This window comes from Halichoerus grypus, chromosome 2 (genome assembly GCF_964656455.1).
Source record: "Halichoerus grypus chromosome 2, mHalGry1.hap1.1, whole genome shotgun sequence".
Taxonomy (NCBI): domain Eukaryota; kingdom Metazoa; phylum Chordata; class Mammalia; order Carnivora; family Phocidae; genus Halichoerus; species Halichoerus grypus.
The window spans coordinates 365,575-382,905 of NC_135713.1; positions in this window are offsets into that span (position 1 = coordinate 365,575).

Genomic DNA, 17,331 nt, shown 5'->3' on the forward strand with positions numbered 1-17,331 from the left:
CAGCCCCAAAGCCTGGAGCTATGTTTTCAACACACACCTGCATTTCGTAACAGGATGAAACAACTTGTCAGAAACCAGGTTCTCTCCCTCCAAACCAGGGGCGGTGCAGAATCCAAGGCATTCTGCCCTTCCCCATGCGTGGTGGCCCCTGTTCCTTCCGTGAGGGACCCTCCACCCCTGACCTTGGAGCCAGCTGCCAGGGCTCAGAGTGGAATGCGCTTTCTACCTGAGGGCTTGGCCGCCAGTGAGGTCCAAGCAGGACGTCCGCCCATAACCCTTCCTGCCTGCCCTGTCCCCTATGATGGCTCACCTGGGCACCTCAGATTTGACAAGGCAAATGCCCCCTTTGTTCCCCTCCCCAGCCCACCCTGCAGCCTCAGCACCGGGCAGCTCCATCTTCCAGCTGTCTGCTCCACCTTCAAAATACAAAGGAAGCCCAGCCCTTGCTCAGCAGGTCCAACCACCACGGGACTGTGGCAAAGACCTCTCGCCTGCATCCCCTCCACTTGCCCTGTCCGGCTCTCCTGGCGAGCCTCCAGCTCAGAGGGAAGGCCCAGTCCCCCCATGATTCAGGTCCCTCTCTTACCTCCGAGCTGCCCTCCTGGGGACCTGTGAACTTGTACCCCCTCCACTTCCCAAGGTCCTTGTCCCATAGCTGATCTCTCAGCTCACAATTGTGACATCCGAGCTCCCCTCCCTCCTGGCTGTGTTCTTCCACGTCTTCTGACCTGCCATCCACTCAGTTTGACTGATGATTGTCCTGTCCGTGGGAACGTCTGTTCCATGAGTGAGGGGCTCCACAAGGCCCACAAGGCTCATGGCTGCATTCCCCTTCCTGAAATGGCACCTGGCATCCAGGAACACTCAGGGGAAATTGGTTGAGTGGATGGACATAGGGGTGGGTGGGCAGGTGGGGGGCAGGTGGGTGGGTGGACATAGGGGTAGGTGGGCAGGTGGGAGGCAGGTGGGTGGGTGGACAGATGGATGCATCTTCTAATATCAGAATGTAGGTCAGGGTGCTAGGAGATTGGAGCTGGACGGAGCTAAGCTGGACGGCTTTATTCCTTGGGTTCTGTCCCCAGTTTCTTGCTGGTGGGAGGTGGTTGTCAGTTGTGTAGTAGAGAGTCCACTGAAATCATGCCCAGCTGGGCGAACTGGCAGGGTGGCTGGGCACTGGGTCTGGGTGTGACCTTATGGGAGGATGCTGCAGAGGGCTCCAGTCCTCCCTGGGTGTCCTTGGAGGACTGTCCAGATGAAAGGGCCTCTGCGATAGTGCAGGGATCCTTGGTAGAGGGAGGAGGGCCAGGCTCAAGCGGAGGGGGGCTGGAATGAGCTGGGCACAGCGTCCAACAATAGGAGGGTGTGACTGGCTGCCGGGGTGGCCTTGTGTGGAGGGCCATGGACGGTTGTGGGGTTGCTTCCAGCTCAACTGTGTCTCTGTTTCTCTCCCCAGCACCATTCTCAGCCTCCTGTCCCAGAGAGAGTGCCAGTGGGACAAGATTGGGTTACCTCCAGCCCAGACACACTTCTCTGTTCTTTCCTCATGGTTCTTGAGTGAAGCCTTTAGGAGGAGTGTCTCTTTGAAGATGGTGTCCTTGCATTCCACAGGAAGGCCAAGTTCCCACCAGAACATCTGGTCACTCCACCCTCTGGGGTTTTCACCAGGAGCTTGTCCTAAGAGCTCACGCCATTTCTCCTGCGAGGGGCTGCATCTGAGGCCCGGGAAGTGGTTCAAAGGGCAGGAGAGCTGAGCATCGTCGTGTGGACTCATGGGTCCGGTCTGAACGCGGGTGCTGGTGAATGTCCCCCAGGCGCTGTGCTGCAGAGCTGGCCGGAAGATGCCCAGGGACAAGGAAAAGGCATGCCCAATGGAGAGTCCGAAGCAAGCCCCTGAAATGGTGCGATCTTACGGGGCTACGTGGCAGGATCTGTGGGCACTTGAAGGATGAGTGCCTGCACTCCTGAAAAGCTTTGGGCCAGATGCTGCCTCTGCCCGAGCCGCCCTTACATGCGGGAGTGCGCTTCGGGAAGTGGAGTGCCTTGCCTCCTGACACCCACCCCTGGCTGACCCACTTCTCCGTCAGTGCCCCTCCGTGGACAGGGGCCACGGGGCGGGTGGGCAGCCCCACGTCTCTCTGCCTCTGACTGAGATGTGGCTTCACGCAGAGCTGCAGGCCTGCCATCCACACCCGGCAGAACTGTGAACGGTGCCCCTCAGAGTCGTGCTGTGCGCAGCTCACACAACCACGAGGCCACGCGCACCTGGGGGCCTGGGTGGTGCGTGTGTGGTGGGCCGTCTGGGGACGCGTCCTTGGGACCCGGCGTATGTATGACTACCTGATGATCGCCTTCCCCAGCCCCGCCATCAGGTGCTTCCTCCCCTCCCCACACCTCCCCAGCGGCCTGGGTCACCTGTAGATTTGCCGGCACGTACATTGTCTTAGTCTGCGTGGGCCACCAGAGCAGGTGCCACGAATGGGGGCTCACGCAACAGAAGTCTATTTCCTCACAGTTGTGGCTGGAAGTCCAAGAGCAAGGTTCTGACTGAGTCCAGTTCTGGTGGCTTATGGGGGGGCCGCTGTGCCCTCAGTGGTCTGTCCTCAGAGCAAGGAGGAGGGGAGAGAGAGGGAGAGCTCTCTCATCCTCTTCTTATAGGGCCACCCCATTCGATCAGGGCCCACCCTTATGACCTCATTGAACCTTAATTACCTCCTAGAGATCCTATCTCCAAATACCACCACGGTGGGGGTTAGGACGTTAACTTAGGAATTCTGAGGGACACAAATTCAGCGCCTAGCACCCAGAGAAGGGCCATGACCATATGACATACTCAAAACAGTTAAAATAATGCAAGTAACCAGTCCAAAAAACCCCTGCACTCTACCTAAGCTGCTGTGAGCAACTGAACTTCAAAAGTAAGAAATCAGAAGTGAAAAATGTCACATCTGGTCCATCATCGTAACTTCTGGTTATGAATTTCATTCATATGGTTTAGGAAAACATCTTATGCATAAAGAGACAAAGGTTTTGAGTCTGTTTGTGCTTTTGCTGACAACACAAGAGGTGGACGTTAAGTATTTAATGTGACTTTAACGCCGCACACACCTCCTCACCCCCACAAGCTTACTTTTATACCCCAAGGAATCACACACTAGCTCTTCCTGAAGAGGGGAAGGAAACCCCTCCAAGCCAGTGATTCTGCACGGGCCCCTCTTCATCTGTTTGCTGAACACTACTGTGTTTCGGGTGCTGTTTGGACAGACGCAGCCCCTCTGGAAGCCAACCAAGATCATCATAATGGCATATTTATCATTTCTTATGTGATTGCTGCATTAAAATTGCATTTCTTACAAATGGGAGCAGCCACTCTTCTGTGGTTGGCCCGTTGGTCCCTTTGAGACTCCTGTGTAGCCTCAGGCCCAGCCCGCAGGTAAGGAGCGTCTGGGGACACTGTTGGCTGGGTCTCCTTCTCATTCCTGCGGGGGGGCCTAGGGCACACAGTGCCACCCAGGACCCCAACCCCACCAGGGTCCCATATTCTTGTCTCCCCAGCTGGAGACCCCCTCTGCGCCCAGCAGCCCTGCTCCACATCCCACTCCACACCACCCTGCTTGGCTCTTAGGGACACCAGGGAACTTCTGTGATAGGCGCTCCTGGTAACCCACTGTGCTCCTGGAGGAGCCCCTCCCCCCAGCCACATCTGATCATGCCCTGGCCTCCCACCCACTCCCTCTGCCCACTGACCTCACACAGACCCTGGCCACATCCTGGTAGCCCTGGACACAGGTGACCCCCTTCGTGGGAGCCCCATCTCTGGGCCCTGCCTCTTCCTCTGCAGGGTCTCAGGCTCCCCCCTTCTTTCTGGAAGCAAGACCCCCATTCCAGGAGGGAGCCCTACCATGGACTGTGCCCCCTGACATCCTCGCGCTGTCCCTCAGCTGTGACTTTCTCCTGAAGCTGCGTCCCCACAAGCTGCCATGGAACCCCGTGCCACCTGCAGCCGGAGGTCCAGTGCAGACCACTGGCCCCGAGCTCCTCTTGGAGGCCCTACAAAAACCCATCAGATGGGGTCACAGGCTCAGACCTCCCAGAGCCTGGTAAGTGGTCTGCTCCTGGGGGCCTGCCAGCTAGGCTGAGAAACTCACCCTGTTCGGGAATAAAACTGGAACCATCCCAAACACAAGGATTCACAACTGAACCCGAAATATGTAGGGAAGGTAACAGGGGCGCAGCAAGCTGAGCATATCAGGGAAGAAAGGCGGCTTTAATATTGGAAAAGCCACTCCTGTGGTCCCTCAGTTAACAGATTGAAGGAGAAAGCTCAATGATGTACCCACAGAGGCAGAAAGCCTTTGGTAAAATTGGAAATCCACTCAAGACAACACATACAAGAAGGAAAACTCCTAGCGAACTTAGAATGGAAGCAAATTTCCTTCAGCTGATCAATAGCATCTACAGATGTCCGTAGGGAACACAGGTAAGGACAGGACAGGAGTACCCATGGGGGAGGGAGGAACAAAGCCACCCTTCTGGGCATGTGGGATTGTGGCTTGCGTGCAGTACGCAGGGGACTTGGAGACAGAGTATTGGAATTAATGACAGGTCAGCAAAGCTGCTGGCTTCAAAATCAATATTCTGAAATCAGCTCTATTTCTATACAGTGCCACAAACTTTTCAGAAAACAGAAGTTCATTTAAAAACACTATTTACATAGCATCAAAAATTCAAAATACGTAGGGAAAAAAATCTAACAAAAGATATGCAACATGCAGGAGAATTCTCCAGTGAACACTGGAAAGATTTTAAATTATGGATTTAACTTCTCTATTAGATACATGATGATTCAGACTTTGTTTCCTTTTGTATCCATTTTGGTAAATTTTATTTTCAAGGGATTTGCCCATTTCAACTAAAATTTCATGTTTATCAATGTAAAGTTTGTTATGCCCTTTTTGTGTCCGTAAGACTCTGCTGTGATGTTTCTCTTTCTATTCCTCATGTCGGTTCACTCTTGTTTCTTCTCATTAGTGATCAGTGTTTCTGGAGGTCCACCAACTTCATTAGTCTTTTCACAAAATCCGATTTTGGTTTTGCTGATTTTCTCTATTGTATTTCTGTCTCTGATTCACACACTTATTTATTCTTCCTTTCCTTCTTTGCTCATATTTTGATGTTGTTTCTCTGGCTTCTTGAACTGGAAGCTCCGGTCATTGACTTTCAGTGTTTCTCTTTTTTAAATTCATGAATTTTCCAAGAAGGTGTAAAGTCCCCTCTGACAACTACTTTGGTGCTTCCAGTGGTTTTAATATATTGGGTTTTCCTTCTTCATGTCAAAACATTCTCTGATTTCTATTGTGATTTCTTCTTTGACGTGGGTCACTCAGGAGCGTGTTGCTTCATTTCCAGACACTTCTGGATTGTTCCTGACCCCTGTCCCTGAGACCACAGAATTCCACCACGGAAGACGTCAGTCCTTTTACATCTGTTACAACTTGCTTTGTGATTTAGCATCTGGGCTATTATGGTAAATATTCCATGTGCTCTTGGTAAGAATGTGTGTTCTGCAGTTGTCAGGACTGGGGCTCCATGTTTGTCCATTTGGTCAAACTGGTTCGTTGTGTTGTTCAAATCTTCTACGTTCGTACTAATTTCAGTAGTAAAGAGACGCGTTAACGTCATATTCTCTGCTGGTGGCTTTGTCATTCTAGGCTTGTTAGCTTTTGTTCTCTGTGATTTAAGCTATGTTAACAGGATTGGTCTGTCTTCAGGGTGAACTGGCTCGTTATCGTGTGGAATGTCCTTCTATCTCGAAGACTCTTGCCTAAAGTCCGCTCTGATATTCATACAGCCACCCCGGTTTTCTTTTGGTTAATACATGCAAGGTGTATCGTTTCCCATTCTTTTGCCTTCAATCTATTCGTCTTTCTGTTTAAAGTGCAGTTTTTGTTTTCTCATCAGGCCTGATAGGGCTGGTCCTCGGCGTCCATTCTTACCTAGCACCACACCAGCAGCCCCGCGCACGCAGGCCTGGGCCCCCCAGGAGGCCAGGTGCAAGGCCCTGCCAGGGACGCAGCTCCGGTGTGTTCATGCCTGCTCAGTCTGAGCTCAAAGGAAAACAAGCTCGCTCTGTCCCAATGTCCTCGAAAGTTTTCCTCTGCCTTTTGGGTGTTGTTAGTTTCTCCGTGTGTTCCTTTTGGATTCATTTCCCTTCAGCCAAGACTTACTGGGACTGAGGTGCTTGTCCTCCGCCTGCTCAGTCCACATGTGGGGAGCGCACCTCCATCTGTAAGTGTCAGAAGATGAGTCGTGAGCCTGCAGACGCGGGGAGCTCCGGAGGGGGCCGTCACCTTGTGGATCTCACCGTCCTTCCCGGCTCCGGGCCTGCGCACCTCCCCGCACTACTTGGTTCCAAGTCATTGTTCATACAGAATCCAGCCGACGGTGTCCCTGGAGCTTCTCACACTCGAGTGATCATGCCGCTCTTCTCCTTGGGCTTCCCCCTCAGGCCCAGTGGCCCCCTGGGGCTCTGTCCTGGCAGGACACAGAGCCTTTGGATCTGCCTCATCTGTGGATTTGCCCATTTTCTAGGACACTTGCTCCTGGCTCCCCTTCTGGTCCTGCAAGCCCACCCTCTGGGAGGGAGAATTCACCCCTAAAGACATGCAGCAGTCCTTCCAGCTAGAGCCCGAGGCTGAGAGCTGGCTGAGGACCTTGGAGCCCACCCCAGCAGAGCAGCTGGGGGCAGACTCGGAGGCAGGCGGCTGAGTCGGGAGCGCCCCACCCTCTCTGTGCACGGAGGGCCTCTGGTAGGATAAGGAAAACGCATCCAGGGTTTTAGGGCTGTGCGGGGCTGTGCTCTGAAGGCTGGCCTGTGCTCAGAGCGGGCACACGGCGGGGCTGACTGTGATCTTTCTCTTGCTGCTTTCGCCCACCTGAATTCTCGCCCTTCGCTGCGGGAAACTGGACGTGGGCCCTGTCACCATCAGGGCTGCCCTGTAAGACCTCTGCACTCTGGCTCTGTAGACGTTACTGAAGAAGGAGGAAATGGATTATCAGGCCATTGCTTACCCCATCCTAGCTCAGATGTTCCCACCCTCCACTTTCCACTTGGACCAGAAGAGCCTGGAAGCCCCCAGGTATCTCTGGTCAGGAGCCTGATGTGGGACCCCACCTGGCCCAGACCCCCGCCTGCCTTGGGCGAGATCTTGTTTACATCGACAAGCCTCAGTTTCCGCTAGGCAGCCACCCCCCGCAGCACACAGAAGTGGGCAGGGCTCCAAGCCGGACCCGTCTGCACCCCGCGCTATGTACCACTGAAACTGGGACTAACCCCGGGGCAGGTGTGCCAACCTGTTCCCTGCTCCTCGGACCTGCCAAATAGGGGCAGCACACAGCTAACATGTGAGCATGAGAAGTCTGCAGAGCTCCCACTGAGGCTGCTGGAGGTGGGCCAGGTTCCTGGGGGCCTGAAAGCCATGCCTTCCCTGCCCAGCCCAGAGCCCCACCTCACCTGGTGATCAATAGTATCAGGCCAGGCCCAGAGCAAACACACAGCCTGAAAGGCTGATGACAATAGCCGGACAGGGGTGAGTGGGGCTGCTGGGCTTTGTCTAAGGGCTGATACGGTGTGTGCTGAGGATTTAGGAGGCTCTTGGGGCCTCTGAGCCTGGGTGCTGCCCGCCGGGGAGAAGCACAATGCACATTGTGTTCCTGGAGAGACTGCCATTTATAGCCGAGCCAAGGGCTCTGGGTGCTCTTGGGATGAGCCCCTATTCACGGGGTTGGACATAGTTGTGTTAACTTATTCACTCCTGATAGCATTTCTTCTAAGAGGAATCCAGGGAGATTTCTACAAAGAATGGCAGTTTTGCTGATGGGAATAACTGTAGAACTCCTACTAGCATGCTCTGAAAACTGGCCATTAACATTTTCATGCATTTGTCCTTCGACTCACGTTCTTAAGTGTAAGCAAAGGCTAAGGTCTGGTTGGCAAGCTCCAGATTTAGGAAGAACTGAAGGTCTCACAGTGAGCTCAAGCACCCCAGAAGGCGCCGGGAGGACCCGGGGGGCCTGGAGACAGAGGAGCCAAGGTGGAGACATGTCCTTGCGGTGGGGTGGGGATCATGAGCCTGCCCCCTTCTGCTGTTGGAGAACCTGCTGGAAAAGCTGGGAGGGGTGGGCGCCTGTGGGGAGGCAGGCCCTGGGCAGCAGGGCTGGACCCCGAGCTGCCTCTGTCCAGGGCTCAGGCGGGGGCTGGTGTGCAGACGGGCACCCGTGGCCCCACTCATGTCTCATTTCCACCTGATTTGCCTCCACCGTGGACTGCCCGGAACAGTGACGGCAGACCCCGAGTCTGGTCAGCCAACAGCCCGGAGAGCTGTCCTCGGCAAGTGGGTGGGTAGGGTGGCTGGTTTGTCACCGCTGCCCCTGGAGACCTGTCACTGGCCCCAGTGGGACCCCCCACATGGGAAGCATGTCACCAGCGTCATCTGCCCCCACTGTGGGGCCCTGTCCTTGGGGGCTTCACAGTAAGCCCAAGTCAGGGCCCCATGGGGACTCAGGTGGGGACTGAGGCTCCAGTGACCGGAGTCTAAGCTCAGAAACCCACTGATTATGAGCCTGCAGCCCCCCTGCCCCCGCAACTTTGCCAGGCCTCAGAGCATCAGACCAAGTGCCCTCTGGCTGGGTGACCCCAGGCCCTGTGGTCAGGGAGTTCTGTCCCTGGCCTCCCCACCAAGGGCTCTGATGACCTCGGGTGTTACCTCAACCCAAAGACAGCACAAGTGTGGGAGCGGGGCTCCCCCAGAGAATGACCATGGGGTTTCCGCCCCCTGGGCCCAGCAGCCCTCACCTGACAGTGGAAAGTTTTCACAGAGAGGAATGTGTGCTGTGTGTGTGGTGGGGAAGGCACATTCCTGGGGAGAGCATTTACACAAATTAGCCTTTCAGATGGGAATGCTGCTCATGCAAGACCTGGCTGGCCCAGAACAGCTTCTGGGGTACTCGGTGTCCCGGGGCACGGAGTCAAGGTCCCAGCACACATGCCCGGCTCCTCCTGCCCCCAGAGAAGCTGGCCCCCCTTCATCAGAAGGGCAGAGGAGGACCAGCTCGCTCCCTCCCTTGAGGATGGTCGGGGGCTGCGCACGAGCGTCTGTATTCCTCTGCTTGGCGCTCCTGCCAGGCCTTTTAGGAAAAAGGGACTTGCTTTTATGCTCAGCTCAGCTCAGCTGGGCTCAGCGACAGAGAGAGCCCTGTGCCCGCTGCCCACATATCTCTGGTCCAGTGCTTAACCCGGCCCACAGGTGGAGGCTGGGGCAGCGTGGGCGACTCGACGGCGCCCAGGCAGGAGGTGGCCCCCAGCCCTGGGCATGCCTCTGTCCCACCCAGTCTACTCCACTGCTACTCACTGGGACCCCCAGGCCCCTGAGACCCTTTAGAGCCTCCTGGCCCTGGATGGGCCTGAGCCGGCCATGGGAGGGAAGGTCTGGGTGCTGTAGGGGATGAGCATCTCACCCTGTCTCGGGATGGTAGGGGGGCTCCCTTCCCGGACTGGTCCCTGTAACCCGGTCCTGCTGATAAGTGCATCACCCCCATCCAGGGGGCCATCCTGTGTCAGTCCAAACTCGCCCAAGCTTGTGAGAAATACCTCCAGAACAGAAATGAGCACTCTGGAGAAGCCCAGCCCCACTGGAAGAAGAGGACCCAAGAGAGGCTGTCTGGTCCCTAAAGACCCAGGCATCTTACCAAAGGCCACAGGGCCAGGAGAGGTTAGGGAGCATTACTGGCCCTCTGGCCTCCTTAAGGAAGGGTCAGAGGTCGAGGCAGAGCCAGAGGGAGGGGCAGGCCTTAGTTGTCCAAATGCTCATTTCCAGGCCCCCAGACTCCCCAGCCTTGGCCCTGATAGGGACCCTACCCTCTTGGGATATGTGTTGGATTCCAGAGGACATGGAAGCCAGGGATGGGAATAAGCCAGGCCCCCAGGGGCAGCTCAGAATGCATGTCCCACGGGACTGTCCTGAACCAGGGCCGCCAGGGGGCAAGGGTGCAGAGTTGGCCGTGGCTGGGGACACTCCGCATCCACCTGTCCCCTTGGGGCCACTCCCACACAATTTCAGCACCCCGTCCATCCTGGCCCTTGCCAGGGTCTCTCCACGGACGCCTCCTCCAGGCTGAGATGTGTGCAGGCCTCGCCGGCCCCACATCCAGAGGGCAGCAACCCTGGGCTTGTCCCCAAAGGCAGTGAGTGTGAGTCTGCGCCCTTTGCAGGGACATCGTCAGGGCTCTGGAAGCACAGCTGCTCTGTCCCTGGCACCAAGATGTGCTGGGTGCTCGCTGCCCCTGCTCACCATGGCACAGGCTTTTATGGGGGTTCGTGGGTGCAGTTGGGCATGTGGTTTTTCTCTGCCTTAGTCTTCCCATCTGTAAAATGAGGGAAGCTGAAACCAGGGACTGCACCTCCCTTTTCGCAGATGGGGAAACAGAGGCACAGAGAGATAGCAGGTGACTGCTGGCCCTCATTGCTCTTTCTTGCCCTGTCTTGTGCATGGGGGACCTCGATGTCCCCAGCGTCTATGAGCCAACACCAGCTGGGTTGGGACTCTCACGTGCCAGGGCCCAGCTTGAGGAGGTGAAGGAGAGGCATGCTGAGTCCACCATCCTGAGGACCATTTGGGGCATTGGGTTGGGGGGCTCCTGGCCCCCACAGGTTCAGGAGGCTCAGACTGGAGCCCAGGGGCCCCTTTGGAGTCCAGCTGTGCCCCCTGTGGCCTCCACTTCCGCCCTGCCAGAGACGACCTGCTCCATCATGGATCTGCCCCTGGAGCCCGTGTTTCCACACCCCTCCTGAGACCTTGTGGGGCAGAGCCCACAGCCTGGCCTCGAAGCCCCAGCCAGGGCCGCGCAGCAAGGGCACCTGCGGCTATGGGCTGTCCTGGGCCGGCCCTGGCTGGGCCGAGGCCACTTGTACCATAAAGGGGACATAGCCATGTTGGATAGAACCCAGGACTTCTTTCCAGAGATAGAAGTTGCTGGGTTTATTGAGTGTAATCCTCAGGAAGAATTGTGAATCCGCAGCACCCGAGTTACGGTTTCGTGGCCCAGGAGAGGGTGTGGGGGGTGAGAGGCACAGGAGCCCCCCGCTGCCCCCAGCCGCCCCCAGGGCAGGCCAGCACGGGCACGAAGGCCCCTGCCGCTGGCTGTTCAGATCTGGGGTGGAAGACAATGCATTAACTCAGCTTTTTCCTCCCGGTTCAAATGTGCTTCCTTGACCGGCTTCAGCCAAACCCCAGGGTGGACGCTGGTGACCCAAACCCAAGATGCCCACACGGCCACCGGCCAGCAAACGCCAGCCACAAGTTTGGATTTCAGGAACAGTATTTTCAAAAATCAATCTCTCCTGCTTTTGCTGTGTCTGCTTGTGAGAACAAGGGTGTTTTCCTTGGATGTGTGCGCGGGGCAGTCCTGTGGGAGAGCCGTGCCCGGGGCCCGCAGGCTCAGCCCGGCAGAGGCTCGCCCGGCGGCGGCTGCAGACGTAACGAGCCCCAGAAATGAGAGGAGAGGAGGCTTGCTCACCGCCTCTCTGGCATCAAAATGCCTACGAGTTTTATTTCAGTAATTCTGGATTCCGACGCCATATCAAACGCGTAATGCTCTGCTCGCGGCCGGCACCAGCTCGCCCGCACAAACTGCCGGCCCGGGGGTTCAGTGGCGTCTGCCGGTTTTTCTGTTTGCGCTGGGACCAAGTTCTCTTTTATTTAACAGCCTTTGGCATTCACACAAACCTCCCAAGAAACAACATACGCCACTTTCAAATGTGCGTGGTTCTGTGCTGGGCAGAGACACGGGGCTCACTACTTTCAGGCAGCGCGGGGGGCCATCGGGCTCCGGACTTAGGACTTGGCCAGCTCCGTCCGTGAGTGAATATGCCCATTGTTCTGCTCCCCACTTCCCTATTTGGAGATTGGGTATTAAATACACAGAAAAATAACAATGGGTCTGGCTGCAGCCCACCCCCTGCCCTCGTCCCCACACAGCTTTCATTTGATACCCATGGGAACCCCATGCGCAGGTTGGCCTGACGTCCACCGACTACACCTCCTAATCCCATTTTAAAGCAAAGAAGCTGAAGCGTTCCACGACTCCCCACAAATCCCTGCAGAGCCAGGGCCCCCTCTGCGGCCCCGCACACGGATGTTCTCCCTCAGAGGCAGCTCGTGTGGAGAGAGAGCCTGGGGGGGTCCTGCGCTTACCACTGGCCGGCTGTGTGGCCTCTGGGGGCTTCCTGAACCTTCCTGTGCCTCATCTGTCAGACAGAGTGATGGCACTCAGCCTGCCGGCTGCATGTGAGTGTCCAGCGTCCAGGATGAGTGAATGTGCAGATGCGGGCGACTGTCCGTCTGGACAGAGGCCGCTGCGACAGTCCCGGTGAAGCCACTGCCCGGGGCGGGTGAGGTGAGAGCAGAGCTTGGCCACAGTGAATTTCCCCGCACTGAATGCTCAGCTGGTTGGCAGCCGAGGGTGGCTGGTTTAGTCCAGGGAGAGTGACGGCGCCAACAGTATGCTGGCTGGCTAGCTTGCCCAGACGGCCCTGGTAGTGGGCGTTCTGCAAGCGGGCGGCATGCACCACCTCACCCCTTCTCTGGGGCACCACGCCTGCAGGCCCCAACTCAACAGCACTGCTGCACCAGGGGCGTCCTCGTTTCCAAAACCTGGAGCCCCGATAGGAGAAGCAAAGGCCAAGAGGGCTGGCTTGGGGAGGCAGCAGTGGGGGAGCCCAAGAACCCCAAAGGGTCCCTGACCAGCAGCTAGAGCCCATCACGCAGCAGGTTTCTGGAGACAGAGAACGAGAGCCGGACGATGCTCAGCCTTACCCTTGCCCCTGTCTGTGGACAGTTAGCTCCGGATGCCCCAGGACTCCCATGGCACAGAGAGTGCCCCAAGCTCCCTCCCCCTGCGCCTAGAGGTGCGTGGGTAGGGGATTGGCTTCACTGGGGGAGAGGGCCTCCTGACTTGGTACCAACGGTGGGCTGGCCACCTTATTATTTACATGTCTGTTGACATCAACAGTTGCTTTTTGTGGATGCCATGATGTCCCAGAGGTGCAGTCTGAGGCGGGTGATGGCTCTGCTTGGCTAGAAAATGCGCACTTGCACGTTTTCTCCTGGGGTCTTTCTCCAGGGCTTTCCTCACGCCCAGCTCCCACCACCCCCACCGCCCCCATGCCAGGCCCCAAATGTGCCTGCCGAGTCTGTGCTCTCCACCTGCCAGAGCCCAAGAGACAAAGGCAGGCAGGGTGGGGGACCGACTCACTAAGCACATTTGTCTGGAAAACCGTCCTTGCGACTGGGACCAGATGTCTGAAACAAAGCTGGTGCATCTGTGTGCCCCGAGCCTGGGGACGTGGAGCTCTGTGCCTCTGCGTCTTTGGGCAGGGCCCTTGGCTGGGGCTTCAGCCGTGGAGTAGTCCACATGAACTGCTCTCTGATAGACTTGTGTGTTCACGGGTCACTTTCCACCTTTCCTTCCTGTATCAGCTCATCTGCGGGGGGCTGGGCCCAGAGGCTTGGGGGAGCTCTGCCTGCCGCCAGGAGGGACGAGGGTGGAGCTGTGGCCTTGAGGCAGCAAAGGACTCCTGGCTTTGGCTCAGAGTGACTGTGCGGATGGAGTGACCAGAGGGGGAGGGCGGGGTTGGGGAGAGGGGCCCCTGAATGATTCCTCTCCCACTTACTTGGAAGGCTGGGGCCCCACCCGCCATGTCCTACCCCACCCTGGCCGAATGATTCTGGGGAAGAGCAGGTGTCAGCACTGAGTCACCACCCTTGCTTCCCGCCAACAACCAGGCCCATAAACGGGAAGCATGCCACATCCCCCGAACTTGGGACAGGCTGGGAGGTAAGCCCTCTTTATGACTCACCCTATTGTCTCCTCAAACCCCAAATGCTTGTGCCATGTTAACCTGTTTGCAGGAAGGGAACTTTCTGTACCCGCTCACTCACTCCCTGACCTTGCCTCCCAGGATGGCTGTCTGTGAGCCCAGAGGGAAAAGCACACGGAGCTGGGAAGGCCTGGGCTCCTGTGGTGACCTGTATGGACAAGGCCCTTCTCAAGGCTGCAGCCTGCGGTAGATGCAAATACAAAATAGTAAGAATAAAATCACCCCCGAAACTGTCAATAGGGCCGTGTGCTGAGATGGTGCCCCAGGGAGCCGGACAAGGGGGTGCTGGCATGAGAGGAGCCCCAGGGCCTGGGCAGCACTGGGGGGGCTCCCACCCTGACCTTGACACCGTTCACAATGAGGGAAGGCTCTTCCCAGTGTTTCCCTCCTTCTTCTCGTTAAATCCTTATCAAACAAGAGCCCTGGTGCTGGCGAGATCCCCACATATTAACCTCTGCTAATTCTGTGGCGGTTTACGGAAGAGGGTGCCTTGGACCACCTTTCCCAGCCGCTGTGGCAACTTGTGCGCAAAGGCAGCTGCCGGACTCAGGCCCCAGGGCTGGACCGGCCAGGGCAGCCTCAGCCCCTGGGCCCCAGGCTGGCCGCGCCCTCCGCTCCGCTGCCCATCTGAGCCCCCATTCCCCCCCGTCAGACAGTTGTTCCAGACACTTCTTGGGCCTCCCTTCTGAAAGCAGCAGGGGCAATTGGGGAGCCCTCTGTGGGCCTGTCTTTGCTCGCTGCCCCAAAGGTCCATCTCCCCTCCAGCCCATGTCTGGGCTCTGGGTCCTCCCTCTGTGTCCCTCCCTTCCTCCCTCCATGCAGGGTCTCCAGAGCCCAGCCCTGACTTCTGTGTTTCCCAAATTCTCCTTGGCCTTCTGCTCCTGAACCAGCTTTGCCAGAGCCCCCTCCTCTCTCCCTGCCTCCCTGATTATTTTGAAGCCATCCCAGACACGCTGTCATTTCATCCACGGTAATGACAATTATCCTAACAACAACGGTGACCAGACAGGGGTGGTGAGCAGTGGGCCGAGGCGTCCCAAGAGCATCTCATCTGAAAAGAGTTGACCCTCGGCCTCTGCAGGGGCGCCAGCCTCGCTGCGGGGAGGGTCCGCTCAGAGGAGCGCTCTGTTCCTGGATGGCAGTCCCAAGCGGTGTCGAGGCCAGGGGCACCCCGAGCTTGGGGAACGTGCCCACTGTGGAACGGATGGCTCTGGAGGCTGTGTTGGGAGCCTGGGAGGACCTGAGGAGTAAGGGACATTGTGCGGAGCAAAAGCAGGGCAAAAGCACCCAGTGGTGACCCAGAACCTGGCATGCCTCCTGTGTCAGCAGAAACCCTCTGTGTGGTGGGGCTTGCGCGGCTTGCAGGAGGAGGTCAGGTAAGGAGGCTTGCTGGGGCTGGAGGGCCATGGAGGAAGGGGTAGGGTGCTGGGGAGGGGGCGGCGGTGTGGGGGCCTGTAGGGGTTAGGGTAGGAGCAAATGGGGGATTGGCAGTTAGGGGAGGGGAGCTGGAGAGGGAACGGGAGGAAAGGTGGGGGCTGGAGGAGGGCCTGGTTGGAGGGTGTCCCTGACTGAGAATCATCTCGTCTGAGACAGGAGAGCATCTGGAGCACCCCTATCACAAGCAGGGTGTCCAGGGTGGGTTTCAGGGCTGGCGGGGTGGGGGTGCACAGACGCCCTTAAACTGTGCCAGGCACTGACTCCCACGCCCCATCCAGCGTCTGACCCCAGCAGGATATTTCACTGCCTCTTGGCCCTTTGTCCTTCATCCTTCTGTCCAGCCAGAACAGGTTTCCAGGCCTCTCTCCAGGTCTTAGCGCCCTGCTCCCCCTCCAACTCCTCCTCTCCATTAGAGCCCAGGGCGGGGGGCGGAGCCCATGAAGGTGGAGCCTGTGAAGACCTTGGGGCGGAGCTTGTGAGGGCCAGTGAGGGCGGGGCCTGTGAGGGTGGGGCCTGTGAGGGCAGGGCCTGTGAGGGTGGAGCCTGTGAGGGTGGAGCCTGTGAGAGCCAGTGAGGGCGGGGCCTGTGAGGGCCTTGGGGATGGGGCTAGGGAAAATGAGGCCTTGGGGGCGGGGCCAGGGGTTACGTGGCTTCGGGGGCTTTGGGGGCGGAGTCTGGGCCAAGCCTGGGCCAAGCCTGTCAGGCACAGGATCGGAGACATTGGGGTAAATTGCACGTGATCATGATGCATTCTTCTGTCTCACTGCATGGACGGAGTCCATGCGGCCGCGTTTTATTTGAGGTTCGCAGTGAAAGGGGCAGCAGGGGCTTCAGTGTGGGTCTAGGACACCAGCCCTGGTATCACTCGGGTTGCGGGAGGTGCGGGTGGCCAAGACTGACCCCAAGATTCCAGGAAGAGGCGGGTTGCTAGTGCACGCCACCTCCGGGAAACTTAAATCTGTCCATCCGTCTCCAGACTGGATGCCCCAGGCCAGGTCCCCGAAGACAGGTCCCAGCAGGTGCAGCGCAGGCTAGGTCGGCGCCCACCGGGCTGTGATCTCCCACAACAACTAAGCGGAGGCTGTCCTTGAAATGTCAATATTAGTCTCACCATGGACAGGCCTCTTGGGTCCCCACCTAGGAGCACCACCTCCCTCCAGCAGGCCTGCACTCCTGCCTCAGTGGCCCTCCTTCCTGCTGCAGGTTCTCCTGGGAGGTGGGGCCAGGTGGTGCGGGCTCCAGCCAGGGTCCTATTGAGGTTTGCTGTGGCTGGTGGACCTGAGACCTGGGTCACCTTCCCTGGGGATAGTAACGGGCTTTCCAATAAGGAAGTTAGAAACCTGGTGGTCTCAGGCCTAAGGCTGGAGTGCCTCCAGACCCCCCAAGGCACGTTCAGCTCCTCAGGACGCTGCGGCTAGGGTAGGCCAGAGGGAATGGCTGTGCCCAAGAGTCCTGCCCGCAACGCTGCTGCAGATGCTATTGGGGAGACTGACCCTTGTTCCAGACACAGGCCCCACTCCAGCCCAAGACCTCCCCCTGCAGTGTTGGGCTCATCTGCTGACCCCGTGCGGGGCAGGAGGATCCAAGGCATGTTTGACCTCAGAGCAAAATTTGTATTCATTCCCTGAGAAATCCCTGCTAGGAATGTTCAGATGGATTCGATTTCCTGAGTCCACGCTCTGCAGGGGAGCGGCAAGTGTGCTGCAGGCCTGGGCGGGGGGGGGGGGGGGGCATAGGTATTAACACCCAAGTGTGCAATCTATTTATGGATCGGGGTAAACTAATTCTAAAGTTTATATGGAGAGGCAAAAGACCCAGAACAGCCAACACAGCATCGAAGGAGAACAAAGTCCAGGACTCACACTTCCCGACCTCAAGACTTGTGATCGAGTCAGCGTGGTGTTGGTGACAGAACTGACGAATAGAGGAGTGCGACAGAACAGAGTGCGCAGAAACAGACC